Source organism: Triticum dicoccoides, chromosome 3A, assembly GCF_002162155.2.
Source record: "Triticum dicoccoides isolate Atlit2015 ecotype Zavitan chromosome 3A, WEW_v2.0, whole genome shotgun sequence".
In the NCBI taxonomy this organism is placed as follows: domain Eukaryota; kingdom Viridiplantae; phylum Streptophyta; class Magnoliopsida; order Poales; family Poaceae; genus Triticum; species Triticum dicoccoides.
This window is the reverse complement of record NC_041384.1, coordinates 523,629,769-523,648,383: the sequence shown is the minus strand read 5'-3', so window position 1 is coordinate 523,648,383 and position 18,615 is coordinate 523,629,769.

The window sequence follows — 18,615 nt, the reverse complement described above, 5'->3', positions numbered from 1 at the left end:
AACCATGTAATATAACATAACTAGTCGGGCACTTGTCTGTTCACGCACTAATGACCCCTACGCCTGGTCTCCATGCATTCCCCGGTTCTTATATAACCTAATGGGAATTCGGACACACTCCGGACCGTCAGGTCCCGAGGCTGAAGCGAAAAGGTCGGCCATGACAAACGATCTACAATCTGGCTAGAAGGCATTATAAATGTCAATTAAATTACATAGTCATTCTGACTGATTGTATTCCTCTTCAATACCATCTAACAGGCTATCTAATTTACAGTCCTGCTGGGAATACTTTGCGGCCAATTCTACTTGGCCGTATACTAAGCTTACAGGGATCTCCTTCCCATTGGGCCCCACAGGACCGACCTCGGCCATGTGGTTGGGGTCAGCCTTTGTGTACCGCGTCTTCACCATGGCCCAGGCCTCCCTAGCACCTTGACGCCAGGCCGATATCTTCCACAATCGGAAGCGCCGCCGTGCTCCCTTTAGCTTCTCCGCAAGCTCTCCAAGACCTTCGGGCATGGAGATGGATGGCCACAGGGCCTGGGCGACGCCTTGCAGCGTCTGCTGAACTCGCTCAAGCAGTTGCGAGAGCTCGGGAAGAAGGTCACCCATAGAACCGGGCATCTCCTCTGCAGGACGACCTGTTAGCACACCTACAGACATTACTCTGTTAGTCGACTTCCCCGCCGAACTTTATTTCAAAGGTTCGTTCAAGCACTTACTAAATATGCCGCGCCGAAGCCGCTGATTCTCCTTAACGGAGTCTGACAGCTGGGCACGAACATCTTTCAGTTTGACGCCCAGCTTGGTGTTGGCATCTTGGAGATCGTTCTTCTCCCGCCTCACCTTTGTTAGCACCTTCTCACCAGCCTTCAGCTGGCGTAAGAGGTGTTGCCTTTCCAGATTCAATCCGGCGCCATCTGCAATTTCATTTGTTAGATTCGCATCCATGCCGTGCTTCGCAAAATACTTATCTTTCAAAGTGTATATTACCAGAGGGGGTCTCCTTGGGCTCCCCTGTCGCGGCTAGTGCGGCCTCAAGTTGGGCTTTGCACTTTTTCAGCTCCTGGGATAGTAGGGAATTCTTTTCTGTAAGAACCTGCATAACAAGTGATCCTTAAATCAGTTATTCTAACTGTTTCAAGTCTCGGGGGCTACTGGTATATATATGTAATTACCAAAAATTTCTTACCCATATGTCTTTTACATATTGCTCCATGGCTCTGGCTAGACCATTTTGAGCGGCACGGAGGTACGCATCTCCCGAATTGAAGGCATCTGATGCCTCTTGGGAGAAACAAGCGTCGTGAAGAATTGTCCGGCGATGCCTGTGGTTCATGGCACTCTCCACCTCAGAATGGGTGGCAGACAACATGTCCACATCCTCCGTCGGTGGAGCGTCCGGTGCGCGCCTTGTGTTCGCCTCCGCCTCCGGACCGGGCTTTGGAGCCTGACTGGTGGAGGCGCGATTGGCAGCCTCTCCGGATATAGTCCGGCGATGTCTCTTTGTCCTGAAGAGAGCACGAGTGTTAATATGCCTTGTAGGTATAACACCTGGGATAAGGGGGCGCGCCATACCTTCGCGCTGACGCCTCGGTCTGGACTGCACCTCTTTTCTGCCCACGGGGCCCTGCGGCCCCTCGTTGGCTTGTCGCCGCAGTTTCGGCCTCCCGTATCAAAAACCTCCCCTGCAAAGCTCGGTTGTAATCAGGAAACTGAAAGCACGAGAGGGCGGACCCCTATTCGGGGTACTGGGACTTTGATCTCAGTTACCTGGGAGGCCGGGATTAGCCCTGGGTAATCGGCCGTAATGGCCACCAAGGCATTGTCCTTGCTCAATTGATGGAACACTCCATCAATTAGCTCCATAGATAAGTCCGGGTCCTCTTGAGAGGACGGGTCGAGGGACCGTCCTGGGTCCTCGGGTTGTGGAGGAGGGCTGTTTACTTCCTTAACAGCCTGGCGCAGTTCCTGCATTGAAGTCGTTAGACTGAATATTTAACAGTGGGAATATAAAGCGGATGGGCGAGTAAATGTGACCACTTACCTAGCTCGAGGGATTGTACATAGAAAATCCACCCTGTGGGTCGACGCGGAGAAATTCCTCCTCTTCTCCCTTGTACAAAGTGGACAAGGTCTTTGTTAGAGCCGCAGCCGAATCCGGCCCCTTACGGCCATAGCGGGTGGCGTCGTCCTCCCCGTTGAAGTCCCACATGGGGTGGCCTCTATACTGTAGCGGCTGCACCACTCGCATGATGCATGCGGCCATGACCCCGATCATGGTCAGTCCGGAATGAGCTAACAGTCTTATCCGGCCTATCAAGTAACGAACGTCCTTGTCACTTTCCCTCTGAGGGCTCCGTGGACGCCAACTTAGGCGCTTCTTTAGTGGAGCACTGTCGAACTTAGGGAGGCCAATCCGGACAGCATCTGGCAGCGGGACGTCCTCTATGTAAAACCATTCCGAAGGCCAGTCCTCGGACGCCTTCTTCGGGGTTCCGGATAGATATCCAGTCCCGGCGATGCGCCACACTTCAGCTCCGCCCACTTGATATATTGATCCCTTTGAGAACGGGGCACAAGGCAGAATAGCTCTTTCCACAGCCCGAAATGAGCCTCAACACCCAAGAACAGCTCGCAGAGGTCTACGAAGCCCGCGATATGCAATATGGAGGCAGGCGTAAGATTGTGTAGCTGGAGGCCATAGAACTCCAGGAGCCCCCGGAGAAATGGATGGATTGGAAATCCGAGCCCTCTTATTAAATAAGGGACAAGGCATACCCGCTCTCCTTTGGAGGGATTAGGGGCACTCTCCGCTTGCTCTCCGCCATTATAGATGGCAAGACCGGCTCGAACCGGGACCATATAGGCCGGGGGGAGAAATCCCTTGGTCTGGAGCGTCACTAGCTCGCTATGCGGGATAGAGCATCTCTCCCAATATCCAAGCTGAGGGCTGGAAGGGCGAAAGGAGGAGTTGCGACGGCTGGCCATGGTGGAATGGACCTTTGTCGGATGCGCTCTGATGAACACTCGCGATGGGGAGAAGGTGTGGTTTGGATCTAAATCCTCGTCCCCTTAAATGGGCGGCTCATTTACGCGGCTAGGGGTGTGGATGTAAAAACACTCAAACTTTTCATATTCGTTTGACACGTGGGAGACGACCATTATTGGGCGTAGAAGCCAAGGAGCGCAACATTCACAAGAAACCGGACTTTACTCAACACGTACACGGAATTTGGGGGAGAACCCGCCCTGCAATGCCGAAGACAATCTGCGCGCAGGACTCATCGTCATTGAAGCCTGGTTCGGGGGCTACTGAGGGAGTCCTGGATTAGGGGGTGTCCGGATGGCCGGACTATACCTTCAGCCGGAATCCTGGACTATGAAGATACAAGATTGAAGACTTCGTCCCGTGTCTGGAAGGGACTTTCCTTGGCGTGGAAGGCAAGCTTGGCGATACAGATATATAGATCTCCTACCATTGTAACCGACTTTGTGTAACCCTAACCCTCTCCGGTGCCTATATAAACCGGATGGTTTTAGTCTGTAGGACAAGATATAGAACAATAACCATACCATAGGCTAGCTTCTAGGGTTTAGCCTCTCCGATCTCGTGGTAGATCTACTCTTGTACTACCCATATCATCAATATTAATCAAGCAGGACGTAGGGTTTTACCTCCATCAAAAGGGCCCGAACCTGGGTAAAACTTTGTGTCCCTTGCCTCCTGTTACCATCCGGCCTAGACGCACAGTTCGGGACCCCCTACCCGAGATCCGCTGGTTTTGACACCGACAACTGTTCTTTCCCTGAAAACACAACCAGCACAACTATCTAGGTAATCTCTGGAAGCATCGGTTAGTCCATTATAAAAGATATCAAGTATTTCATTTTTCTTGAGAGGATGATCAGGAAAAGCATTAAGTAATTGGAGAAGCCTCCCCCAAGCTTGTTGGAGACTCTCTTCTTCAATTTGCACAAAATTATATATTTCCCTTAAAGTAGCTTGTTTCTTATGAGCGGGGAAATATTTAGCAGAGAAGTAGTAAATCATATCCTCGGGACTACGCACACAACCAGGATCAAGAGAATTAAACCATATCTTAGCATCACCCTTTAATGAGAACGGAAATAATTTAAGGATATAATAGTAGCGAGTTTTCTCATCATTAGTAAACAGGGTAGCTATATCATTTAATTTAGTAAGATGTGCCACAACAGTTTCAGATTCATAGCCATAAAAAGGATCAGATTCAACCAAAGTAATTAACTCAAGATCAATAGAGAAATCATAATCCTTATCAGTAATAAAGATAGGTGAAGTAACATAAGTAGGATCATATTTCATTCTAGTATTCAGAGATTTTTCTTTTAGATTAGCTAATAGTTTCCTAAGATCACTTCTATCATTGCAAGCTAAGAAGTCTCTAGCAGTTTCTTCATCCATAACATAACCCTCAGGAACAACGGGCAATTCATATCTAGGGGGAGAATCTTCATCATCACTTTCATCAATATTATCAGTTTCAACAATTTCATTCTCTCTAGGCCTAGCAAGTTGTTCATGAAGAAATTCACCAAGTGACACAGTATTATCAAGCATAGAAGTAGTTTCATCATAAGTATCATGCAAAAGCAGAAGTGGCATCATCAATAACATGCGACATATCAGAATTAATAGCAGAAGCAGGTTTAGGTGTCGCAAGCTTACTCAAAACAGAAGGTTAATCAAGTGCAGAGCTAGATGGTAGTTCCTTACATCCCCTCATAGTTAAGGGAAAAATCTTGGTTCTTTGATCTTTCAAGTTATTCATAATGATAAGCAGATATAAATCCCAAGTGACTCAAAGAATAGAGCTATGCTCCCCAGCAATGGCGCCAGAAAATGTTCTTGATAACCCACAAGTATAGGGGATCGCAACAGTTTTCGAGGGTAGAGTATTCAACCCAAATTTATTGATTCGAGCAAGGGGAGTGAAAGAATATCCTCAAGTATTAGCAGCTGAGTTGTCAATTCAACCACACCTGGAAACTTAATATCTGTAGCAAGGTATTTAGTAGCAAAATAATATGATAGTAGTGGTAATGATAGCAAAAGTAACGGTAGCAAAAGTAATATTTTTGGGTTTCATAGTGGTTGTAACAGTAGCAGCGGAAAAGTAAATAGCGAAGAACAATATAGGAAAATCTCGTAGGCAATGGATCGGTGATGGAGAATTATGCCGGATGCGATCGATCATGTAACAGTCATAACATAGGGTGACACAGAACTAGCTCCAGTTCATCAATGTAATGTAGGCATGTATTCCAAATATAGTCATACGTGCTTATGGAAAAGAACTTGCATGCCATCTTTTGTCCTACCCTCCCGTGGCAGCAGGGTCCTAATGGAAACTAAGGGATATTAAGGCCTCCTTTTAATAGACTACCGGACCAAAGCATTAACACATAGTGAATACATGAACTCCTCAAACTACGGTCATCACCAGTAAGTATCCCGATTATTGTCACTTCGGGGTTAACGTATCATAACACGTAATAGGTGACTACAGACTTGCAAGATAGGATCAAGAACTCTGATATATTGATGAAAACATAATAGGTTCATATCTGAAATCATGGCACTCGGTCCCTAGTGACAAGCATTAAGCATAGCAAAGTCATAGCAACATCAATTTCAGAACATAGTGGATACTATGGATCAAACCCTAACAAAACTAACTCGATTACATGATAAATCTCATCCAACCCATCACCGTCCAGCAAGCCTACAATGGAATTACTCACGCACAGCGATGAGCATCATGAAATTGGTGATGGAGGAAGGTTGATGATGATGATGGCGACGGGTTCCCCTCTCCGGAGCCCCGAACGGACTCCAGATCAGCCCTCCCGAGAGAGTTTAGGGCCTGGCGCCGGCTCCGTATTGTAAAACGCGATGAGTCCGTCTCTTTGATTTTTTTTCTCCCCGAAAGTGAATATATGGAGTCAAGGTGGATGTCGATGGAGCATCAGGGGGCCCACGAGGCAGGGGGCGCCAAGGGGGGTAGGGCGCGCCCCCACCCTCATGGACAGGGTGTGGGCCCCCTGACGTGGATCATTCTTCCAGTATTTTTTATATTTTCCAAAAATAATCTTTGTTGATTTTCAGGTCATTCCGAGAACTTTTATTTCTGCACAAAAATAACACCATGGCAATTCTGCTGAAAGAAACATCAGTCCGGGTTAGTTCCATTCAAATCATCCAAGTTAGAGTCCAAAACAAGGGCAAAAGTGTTTGGAAAAGTAGATACGACAGAGATGTGTCAACCACCACGTCGTCGTGCTAATGAAACTCACCCTCGACACTTTGCTGGATCAATAGTTCGAGGGACGTCATGGAGCTGAACGTGTGCGAAACTCAGAGGTGTCGTATGTTTGGTGATTGATCAGTAGGAACGAGAAGAAGTTCGACTACATCAACCGCGTTGACAAACGCTTCTGCTTTCAGTCTATGAGGGTATGTGGACACACTCTCCCCCTCTTGTTGCTATGCATATCCTAGATAGATCTTGCGTGAGCGTAGGATTTTTTTTGAAATTGCATGCTACGTTTCTCAACAACTTCTCCGTCATATCTATAATTTTTTATTGTTCCATGCCAATATTATACAACTTTTATATACTTTTGGCAACATTTTATATTATTTTTTGGGACTAACATATTGATCCAGTGCCCAGTGCCAGTTCATGTTTTTGTATCGTAGAATATCCATATCAAAAGAAGTCCAAATGCGATAAAAATTTACGAAGAATTATTTTGGAATATATGTGATATTTGGGAGGTGGAATCAACATGAACGAAGGCCCAGGGCCTCCACTACCCACCAGGGCGTGCCGGGATCCCCCTGGCACGCGGTAGTGCCTAGTGGGCACCCCATAAGTCGGTTGGGGCTCTTCTTCGGCCGCAAGGAAGCTTATATCCGGTGGAAAAATGTTAAAATTTCAGCGCAATCTAAGTTAAGGATCTCCAGATATTTAAGAAATGGTGAAAGGCTAGAAAATAATAACGTGAAATAAAAGAGAACAGGGAGAGGGAGAGAGAGAGACAGAGATCCAATCTAGGAGGAGCGGGAGCCCCTCCGCCGCCAGGGAGGCCATGGACCAGAGGGGAAACTCTCCTCCCATCTAGGGGGGGCTAGGAAGAAGAAGAAGGAGGGGCACTCTCCCCCTCTCTCCCGGTGGTGCCGTAGTGTTGCTGGGTAAGGATTGTGACGATGAACTATATCAACAATCTTGCTACTGCCAACACCAACTCCCCCCCTCTATGCAGCAGTGTAACACCTCTTCTCCCCGTTGTAATCTTTACTTAAACATGGTGCTTGCTACTTCTTGAGCTTGCGTTGATTTTTCCCTTGAAGAGGAAAGGATGATGCAGCAAAGTAGAGATAAGTATTTCCATCAGTTAAGAACCAAGGTTTCAATCCAGTAGGAGGCACAAACAAGTCTCCAATCTATGCACCTGCACAAACTAACAAACACCTGCACTCAACGCTAAAAAGGGGTTTTCAATCCCTTCACGCTCTTGAACAAGAATGAGATCTAATAGAGATAGGTATAAAAGATAAATAAATGACAAAATAAAATAAATCTAAATAAATTGCAGTGAGATATTTTTGGGTTTTTTGGTTTATAGGTCTGAAAATATATGGTGGAAAATAGACCCGGGGGCATAGGTTTCACTAGAGACTTCTCTCTTGAAAGAAAACATACGGTGGGTAAACAAATTATTATCATGCAATTGATAGAAAAGTGCAAAGTTATGACGATATCCAAGGCAAATGATCATGAATATAGGCATCACGTCCGTGTCAAGTAGACTGACTCCTGCCTGCATCTACTACTATTACTCCACACATTGACCGCTATCTAGCATGCATCTAGAGTATTAAGTTCATAAGAACAGAATAACGCCTTAAGTAAGATGACATGATGTAGAGGGATAAACTCAAGAAATATGATAAAAACCCCATCTTTGCAACAATACAATACATGCCTCGCTACCCCTACTGTAAAACTCAAAAACAAGGAAAAAACAGAAACTGACACTGGGCTCTATGTTAATAAGTTAGTCCCAAAAATAATATAAAATAACATATTAATGCATATAAAAAATCTAAAACAGATAATATAATACTCATTGATCTTCACTTATATCTTTCGGAGTAGTTTGTCATTTGCTCTAGTGCTTCACTTATATCTTTTTAGAGCACGGCGGTGATTTTATTTTGAAGAAATTGTTGAACTCTCATGCTTCACTTATATTATTTTGAGAGTCTTAAACATCATGGTAATTTTCTTAGGTTATGAATTTAGTCCTAATATGATGGGCATCCAAGAGGGATATAATAAAAACTTCGATATAAAGTGCATTGAATACTATGAGAAGTTTGATTCCTTATGATTGTTTTGAGATATGAGGATGGTAATATTAGAGTCATGCTAGTGAGTAGTTGTGAATTTGAGAGATACTTGTGTTAAAGTTTGTGATTCCCGTAGCATGCACGTATGGTGAACCGTTATGTGATGAAGTCGGAGCATGATTTATTTTTTGATTGTCTTCCTTATGAGTGGCGGTCGGGGATGAGTGAAGGTCTTTTCCTACCAATATATCGCCCTAGGAGCATGTGCATAGTACTTCATTTCGATAACTAATAGATTTTTGTAATAAGTATGTGAGTTCTTTATGACTAATGTTGAGTCCATGGATTATACGCACTCTCACCCTTCCACCATTGCTAGCCTCTCTAATACCGTGCACCTTTCGCCGGTATCATACCTTCCTCAAAATAGCCACCATACCTACCTATTATGGCATTTCCATAGCCATTCTGAGATATATTTCCATGCAACTTTCCACCATTCTGTTTATTATGACACGCTTCATCATTGTCATATTGCTTTGCTTGATCATGTAGTTGACATCGTATTTGTGGCAAAGCCACTATTCATAATTCTTTCATACATGTCACTCATGAGTCATTCATATTTTGTTCTAAGTATCGAGTTGTAATTCTTGGGTTGTAAGTAAATAAAAGTGTGATGGTCATTATTATTAGAGCATTGTCCCATGTGAAGAAAGGATGATGGAGACTATGATTCCCCCACAAGTCCGGATGAGACTCTGAACGAAAAATTAAAAAAAGAGAAAAAAGAGGCCATAAAAAAGAGAAGGCCCAAAAAAGAAAAAAAATGAGAGAAAAAGAGAGAAGGGGCAATGCTACTATCCTTTTACCACACTTGTGCTTCAAAGTAGCACCATGATCTTCATGATAGAGAGTCTCCTATGTTGTCACTTTCATATACTAGTGGGAATCTTTCATTATAGAACTTGGCTTGTATATTCCAATGATGGGCTTCCTCAAAATGCCCTAGGTCTTCGTGAGCAAGCGAGTTGGATGCACAAACACTTAGTTTATTTTTTGAGCTTTCATACACTTATTGCTCTAGTGCATCTATTGCATGGCAACCCCTACTCACTCACATTGATATCTATTGATGGGCAACTTCATAGCCCGTTGATACGCCTAGTTGATGTGAGACTATCTTCTTCCTCTTTTTGTCTTCTCCACAACCACCATTCTATTCCATCTATAGTGCTATGTCCATGGCTCACACTCATGTATTCCGTGAAGATTGAAAAAGTTTGAGAACATCAAAAGTATGAAACAATTACTTGGCTTATCATCGGGGTTGTGCATGATTTAAATATTTTGTGTGATGAAGAGAGCATAGCCAGACTATATGATTTTGTAGGGATTACTTTCTTTGGCCAAGTTATTTTGAGAAGACATAATTTCTTATTTAGTATGCTTGAAGTATTATTATTTTTATGTCAATATTAAACTTTTATCTTGAACCTTTCGGATCTGAACATTCATACCACAATAAAGAGAATCACTTTGAAAATTATGTTAGGAAGCATTCCACATCAAAAATACTATTTTTATCATTTACCTACTCGAGGACGAGCAGGAATTAAGCTTGGGGATGCTTGATACGTCTCCAACATATCTATAATTTTTTATTGTTCCATGCTATTATATTATCTGTTTTGGATATTCAATGGGCTTTATTATGCACTTTTATATTATTTTTGGGACTAACCTATTAACCTAGAGCCCAGTGCCAGTTTCTGTTTTTTCCTTGTTTTTGAGTTTTACAGAAAAGGAATAACAAGCGGAGTCCAATTGACGTGCCAATTTTTGTGGATTTTTGATGGACCAAAAGAAGCCCCCAGAGTAAAAGAGTTGGGCCAGAAGAGTCCCGAGCCATCCACGAGGGTGGGGGCGCGCCCTACACCCCTGGGCGTGGGCCCCTATCTCGTGGACGACTCGGAGGCCCCCTTGACGTGAGACCTACGCCTATAAATACAGAAACCTCCAGAAAATAACCTAGATCGGGAGTTCCGCCGCCGCAAGCCTTTGTAGCCACTGAAAACCAATATAGACCCGTTCCGGCACCCTGCCGAAGGGGGGAATCCCTCTCCGGTGGCCATCTTCATCATCCCGTTGCTCTCCATGACGAGGAGGCAGTAGTTCACCCTCGGGGCTGAGGGTATGTACTAGTAGCTATGTGTTTGATCTCTCTCTCTCTCTCTCTTATGTTCTTGATTCAGCACGATCTTGATGTATCGCGAGCTTTGCTATTATAGTTGGATCTTATGATGTTTCTCCCCCTCTACTCTATTGTAAAGGATTGAGTTTTCCCTTCGAAGTTATCTTATCGGATTGAGTCTTTAAGGATTTGAGATCACTTGATGCATGTCTTGCATGTGCTTATCTGTGGTGACAATGGGATATCATGTGATCAACTTGATGTATGTTTTGGTGATCAACTTGCGATTTCCGTCACCTTGTGAACTTATGCATAGGGGTTGGCACACGTTTTCGTCTTAACTCTCCGGTAGAAACTTTGGGGCATTCTTTGAAGTTCTTTGTGTTGGTTGAATAGATGAATCTGAGATTGTGTGATGCAGATCTTAATAATCATACCCACAGATACTTGAGGTGACATTGGAGTATCTAGGTGACATTAGGGTTTTGGTTGATTTGTGTCTTAAGGTGTTATTCTAGTACGAACTCTATGATAGATCGAACGGAAAGAATAGCTTTGTGTTATTTTACTACGAACTCTTGAATAGATCGATCAGAAAGGATAACTTTGAGGTGGTTTCGTACACTACCATAATCTCTTTGTTTGTTCTCCGCTATTAGTGACTTTGGAGTGACTCTTTGTTGCATGTTGAGGGATAGTTATATGATCCAATTATGTTATTATTGTTGAGAGAACTTGCACTAGTGAAAGTATGAACCCTAGGCCTTGTTTCCACACATTGCAATACCGTTTTCGCTCACTTTTATCATTAGTTACCTTGCTGTTTTTATATTTTCGGATTACAAAATTCTTTATATACCATCCATATTGCACTTGTATCACCATCTCTTCGCCGAACTAGTGCACCTATACAATTTACCATTGTATTGTGTGTGTTGGGGACATAAGAGACTCTTTATTATTTGGTTGCAGGGTTGCTTGAGAGAGACCATCTTCATTCTACCCCTCCCAGGGATTGATAAACCTTAGGTCATCAACTTGAGGGAAACTTCCTACTGTCCTACAAACCCTGCACTTGGAGGCCCAACAACGTCTACAAGAAGAAGGTTGTGTAGTAGACATCACTGATGCTGAATAAAAACTTATATAGTTGACACAATCATATAGAACATCATAGCACACTGAACTTGCATACAAAAATTTCACGTAGGCGGCACAATCAGGATGGAAGCAGTGGATCGCTACGGGTAGGGCTATGTTGAAACCAACGAACTCGTACATAATGGTTCATCATCTTTATCAATGATGGGGTAATATCTTGAATGTTGTGCAAAGAAAACAGATAGACAACACAATAAGTTCTGCTAGCACATTAAATTGACGTATAGCCCTTTCGAAAAAAATTCAGGTACAAAATTAGAACAGGTCGCAATCAAATGTACTGGCACATCAGCTCTTCACACCCATAGCTCGGATTTAACTAGTATCTGACAATATTCAGTTGTTACCTCAAATTAGAGCACATCCAGGCAGCCGGCCCTGCTTCTTCTCCCACATAAGCAGTGGCCTCCACCGCGCGATGGAGTAGGCCCTGTGCCATCCATCATTCTGAGCAACACGGGGAAAGTCTGACGTTGACTCCTATAATGGACGTCGTCGACGGACCCTGGCACCAGCGGCGGCGGCATGATTTCGATTGATGGATTGACCACTTCTTCGACATGGACGAACACTCGACACAGGTACATCCCTAATGTGGTCCGCGGCAGCCTTGGAAGCGACGAATAGTATAACCCTGGTTCCTGCACCGATATATCAACACCAATCACCTTCGGTATGGTGGACGACTTCTTCATCCATGCCATAACCATCAGAGCCCAGCTGTCTGGAGGAACAAACATACTTACGAGCTCACCTGTAAGGTCATTGATAAACTCATTCATGGACTCGCTGTTCCAAGCACGTCGAGGCATGCCGTGGAAGGTAAGCTTTGTGAAAAACTCAAGCTCAGAGGGCACCGAGCCCCATCCTGGGTGCCACGATCAAAGCTCACCAGCATGGCATCGCAGAACAAATGCCAGGAAGATTCAAACACACGACTGCAGTCGAAAGTTGTCCGGTACCTGATGAAGAAATCAATCGGTGGCGAACAGACTTTGACGAGCAAGTCACTTATTTGGATGCCGTGCACAATGCCTAGAGCTTTGATAAGGTCGGCCGCCGAGACGGGAGATCGGTCCCCATTGATGGTTACCCTTAGCATTTTGCCGGCAAACTAGTCGTCAAGCGCCGCCAGGCCACTGTTGAGCGACAACACGCAGCGGCCGAAGGCAGGGCGGACCTCAGGATCTCCGACTCGGAGATCCACGTTGATTGGTGACATGATAGTGCGCTTGAGTACAGGGAGTATAGGAGGGGGATTTGGGGGAACTGGAGTACGAATCGAGATTCCATAGGTGGGGGAGGGGTGGGAGATTGGGGATGAAAAAGTAGCATGAATTTCGAAAACGCGCCAATATACACTCGGCGCGCAAGCGCACGAAAACACTGGTGGCGCCTACATGTCGGCCTAAGAGTCCTTATTCTTTCTTTTTTGGAGAGCCCGGCTGAGGGAGTCCTGGATAGGGGGTCTCCAGACAGCCGGATTATATCCTTTGACCGGACTGTTGGACTATGAAGATACAAGATTGAAGACTTCGTCTCGTGTCCGGATGGGACTCTACTTGGCGTGGAAGGCAAGCTAGGCAATACGGATATGGATATCTCCTCCTTTGTAACCGACCTTGTGTAACCCTAACCCTCTCCGGTGTCTATATAAAGCGGAGGGTTTTAGTCCGTAGGACAACATACAATCATACCATAGGCTAGCTTCTAGGGTTTAGCCTCTCTGATCTCGTGGTAGATCTACTCTTGTACTACCCATATCATCAATATTAATCAAGCAGGATGTAGGGTTTTACCTCCATCAAGAGGGCCCGAACCTGGGTAAAACATTGTGTCCCCTGCCTCCTGTTACCATCCGCCTTAGATGCACAGTTTGGGACCCCCTACCCGAGATCCGCCAGTTTTGACACCGACATTGGTGCTTTCATTGAGAGTTCCTCTGTGTCGTCGCCATTAGGCTTGATGGATCCTACTATCATCGATGGTGATGCAGTCCAGGGTGAGACTTTTCTCCCTGGACAGATCTTCGTATTCGGCGGCTTTGCACTGCGGGCCAATTCACTTGGCCATCTGGAGCAAATTGAAAGTTACGCCCCTGGCCACCAGGTCAAGATTGGAAGCTTAAACTACACGGCCGATATCCGTGGAGACTTGATCTTCGACGGTTTCGAGCCTCTGCCTTGTGCGTCACGCAGTCACGATGAGTGCGGTTTAGTGCTACCATCGGATAGTGTTCAAGCGATCGCACAGGCAGCCGCTCCGACCCTCAATTCGGAGCCAGGTGCGCCTTCCGCGGAAGGGTGGATGGACCCCGCCACGAAGGCCTTACCCCCAGCGGCGATCGAGCCAAACATCGACCTTACCTTGCACGAGAGCTGTGCTGTTAAACTGCCGGATCCTTCTCCGGCCACGGACTCTGAACCGCCTGTGCCCGTTCCTATCAAATCCGATTGGGCGCCGATCATGGAGTTTACCTCCGCGGATAATTTTTAGCACTCGCCCTTTGGCGACATACTAAACTCATTAAGGTCTCTCTCCTTGTTAGGAGGATCCTGGACGAACTATGTCTGGCAGGACTGGGATGCGGACGACGAAGAAATTCGAGGCCCACCCACCACCCACTTAGTAGCCACTATCGATGACTTAACCAACATGCTCGACTTCGACTCCGAAGACATCGACGGTATGGACGACAATGCGGGAGGCGAAGAGGAACCACCGCCCACAGGGCACTGGACAGCCACCTCATCATACGATATATACATGGTGGATACACCCAAAGAAGGCAATGGCGACGAGATAGCGGAGGATGACCCCTCCAAGAAGCAACCCAAGTCCCGACGTTAGTGGCGCCGCTCTAAGTCCCGCCAAAGAACAAGTGGTGATACCGGCACAGGAGATAATAATACTCCGGATAGTGCTGAAGACAACCACAATCCCCTCCAGCAAGATCTAGAGCAGGAGGATGGAGGAGCCAGCCCTCCTGAGAGAGCGGCAGATGGAGAAGAGGAGGATGATAATTACATGCCCCCTCCAAAGACGAGGCAAGCCTCGGCGACGAAGAATTCGCTGTGCCATAGGATCCCGTTGAACAAGAGTGCTTCAAACTCCGGCTTATAGCCACGGCAAATAGCCTTAAGAAAAAGCAGTAGCAGCTTCAAGCTGATCAGGATCTGCTAGCTGACAGATGGACTGAAGTCCTCGCGGCCGAGGAATATAAACTTGAGCGCCCCTCCAAGAGTTACCGAAAGTGCAGGTTGCTACCTCGACTGGAGGAAGAAGCGTATGATACGGCTGATCAGCCTCCTCGTGGCCGTGATAGAGAGGCATTCCAGCCAAAAACTCAGCCTCCACCCCGACGCCATTCAAATAAAAAGGCATGGGGAGATACGCCAGACCTGCGAGACATATTGGAGGACAAAGCAAAGCATGCAAGATCGATCTACGGATCACGAGGGAGCGCCACTCTGCGAGACGATAAACGTCATGACGGATACAGTAAAAGCAAATCCGGCCGGGCCGAACACACCGGGCAAGACCCATTCAAGCTGCGTCGTGATATAGCCCAATACAGAGGCACCTCACAGCCCTTATGCTTCACAGACGAAGTAATGGATCATCAAATCCCAGAAGGTTTCAAGCCTATAAATATTGAATCATACGACGACACAACAGATCCCGCACTATGGATCGAGGATTTCCTCCTCCACATCCACATTGCCTGCGGTGACGACTTACACGCCATCAAATACCTCCCACTAATGCTCAAGGGACCAGTGCGACATTGGCTTAATAGCTTGCTAGCTGAGTCCATCAGCTGTTGGGAAGATCTGGAAGCTGCATTCCTCGACAACTTTCAAGGCACTTATGTGCGGCCACCAGATGCCGATGACTTGAGCCACATAATTCGGCAGCCAGAACAATCGGCCAGGCAATTCTGGACTCGGTTCCTAACAAAGAAAAATCAAATTGTCAATTGTCCGGATACAGAGGCCCTAGCGGCTTTCAAACACAACATCCGAGACGAATGGCTAGCCCGGCACCTTGGTCAGGAAAAGCAAAAATCTATGGCAGCCCTCACGACACTGAAGACCTGCTTTTGTGCGGGAGAAGACAGCTGGCTGGCTCGTAGTAATAACATATCAAAGAACCATGGTACTTCGGATACCAAGGACGGCAATAGCAGGTCACGTCGCAACAAACATAAGCGCCGCATTAACAGCGATAATAACGAGGATACGACAGTCAATGCCGAATTCAAAGGCTCTAAACCCGGTCAGCGGAAAAAGCCATTCAAACAAAGTACGCTGGGACCGTCTAGCTTGGACCGTATAATCGATCGCTCGTGTCAAATACACGGCACCCCGGAAAAGCCAGCCAATCGCACTAACAGGGATTGTTGAGTGTTCAAGCAGGTCGGCAAGTTAATTGCCGAAAACAAGGACAAGGGGCCACATAGCGATGGCGAGGAGGAGCCCCGGCAGCCACACACCGGAGGACAGAAGAGGTTTCCCCCACAAGTGCGGACGGTGAACATGATATACGCAACCCACATCCCCAAGAGGGAGCGAAAGCGTGCGGTCAGGTACGTATATGCGTTGGAGCCAGTCACCCCAACGTTCAACCCGTGGTCCTCCTATTCGATCACCTTCGATCGCAGGGACCATCCCACTAGTATCCGTCATGGCGGATTCGCCGCACTGGTTCTGGACCCAATCATTGACGGATTTCACCTCACTCGAGTCCTTATGGATGGCGGCAGCAGCCTAAACCTGCTTTATCAGGACACTATGCGCAAAATGGGTATAGACCCCTCAAGGATCAAACCCACAAAAACGACCTTTAAGGGCATCATTCCAGGCATAGAGGCCCATTGCATAGGCTCAATTACACTGGAAGTGGTCTTCGGATCCCCGGATAACTTCCGAAGCAAAAAGTTAATCTTCGATATAGTCCCGTTCCACAGTGGTTACCATGCACTGCTCGGACGAACCGCATTTGCGAGATTCAATGCGGTACCGCATTATGCATACCTCAAGCTCAAGATGCCAGGACCTCGCGGGGTTATTACAGTCAATGGAAACACAGAGCGCTCTCTCCGAACAGAGGAGCACACTGCGGCCCTTGCAACAGAAGCACAAAACAGCCTCTCAAGGCAATCCAGCAGTTCGGCATTTCAAGGCCTGGACACCTTCAAGCGCGCTCGGAGCAATTGGCAAATAGACCACCTAGCGCGATCTGAGCTCGCATAGCAATGTGGCTCCCACCCCAGTCCCATCCAAATGGTGAAGCTCGTGCCATGCGTACATAATTACGCATTAAAAATACCACGGGCACAGGTGAGGAGGGGGGCACACTGCGGCATGCCCCAAGACGCGGCTTAAATCACACTTGGGGCTTCCCGTTTGGTTATTTTTCTCTTTTTTTCAGGACCTTAATCTCTGGAAACCCTGTCCGGCAGCACTATTGCCGAACACATGATGCAGCAACCAAGGAGGCAGAAAGCTAAGTCACACCACGGAATTCCTAGGTGGATTACAATAATGAGCGAAATATTTGATTTAATACTATTCCTCAGCTTGCCCTTGGAAGGGACATAGTCCCACTCTTTGCTTATCGCACTATCTGTATCACTCTGCTTTAACGCACCTTTTTGAATAAACAATGCATAACATCATGACTATTATTGCATTCTTGTTATATATATATATATGTGTGTGTGTGTGTGTGTGTGTGTTCTTTAGCGACACCTTGCAACCGTACACTTTGGTACGGCCAATACACCAGGGGCTTACGTACCCCACAATATGGTGTGAAAAGTCCGAACACTTTCACAAGTGCGGCACCCTGAACTTATAGCATTATATGCATCAGCTCCGAATCATGTCTTTGGTCAAATGTTGGGTTTGCCCGGCTCCTATGTTTTGGTACCTTATGTTCCGCTCTATCGGCTAAGGTAGCGCTAGGAGAACTACTGCGATTGTGCCCCAGTTCTGCCGGGCTTAGCACCTCAGTAGAGAAAGCTAAAACTAACTGTCATGATGAGGCGAGAGACTGGTTGCTGTTCGGCGAGGTTTTCGAGTCCCTAAAGACTTATGCTGCTTAGGGCGAGGGGCCGGCCCTGTCCGGCTTAAAGTCGTGTATCATGCCCCGAATTTGGCCTTCCGAATACCAGGGGCTTCGCCGAAATTTAAAATTATAGAATTCTATGGCTAAGTGAGAGTGATAAAGCATTATTAGTCTGGTTGCCTTGTTCGTTGTGCCGAGCACCTCCCTCGAAGGACCCAAACATGGGAACAAGAGTGCTCAGGTTTATCCAGAACACCCTAGCACTCGTGGCATGGGGGCAGAAGCCGAGGACTAGCCATCTCTCAAATTGGATAAACAGCCAAACAGAAGGTAATATTTTAAATTCACACAAGCGTTGCATAGCGCATATGAAACAAGTTTTCATCATACAGGATCACACGAGCAAGTTTACTCAAATATTACATCCTTGGAACATTCGTCCGCTACAAGACGGGCACCCTTCAGGACACCCTCATAATAAATTTCAGGGGTGCAATGCTCCTTGCCCTGCGGCGGCCCTTCCTTGATCAGCTTCACATCGTCTAGGTTAGCCCACTGCACCTTCACACGGGCGAAAGCCCGGCGTGCACCTTCGATGCAGATGGACCGCTTGACGACCTCCAGCCATGGGCAGGCATCCACAAGCCGCCTCACCAGGCCAAAGTAGCTGTTCGGAAGGGTGTCGCCAGGCCACAGCCGGACTATAAGGCCCTTCATGGCCTGTTCGGCCGCCTTATGCAGCTCGACCAGCTGCTTTAGCTGGTCGCTCAGAGGCATCGGGTGT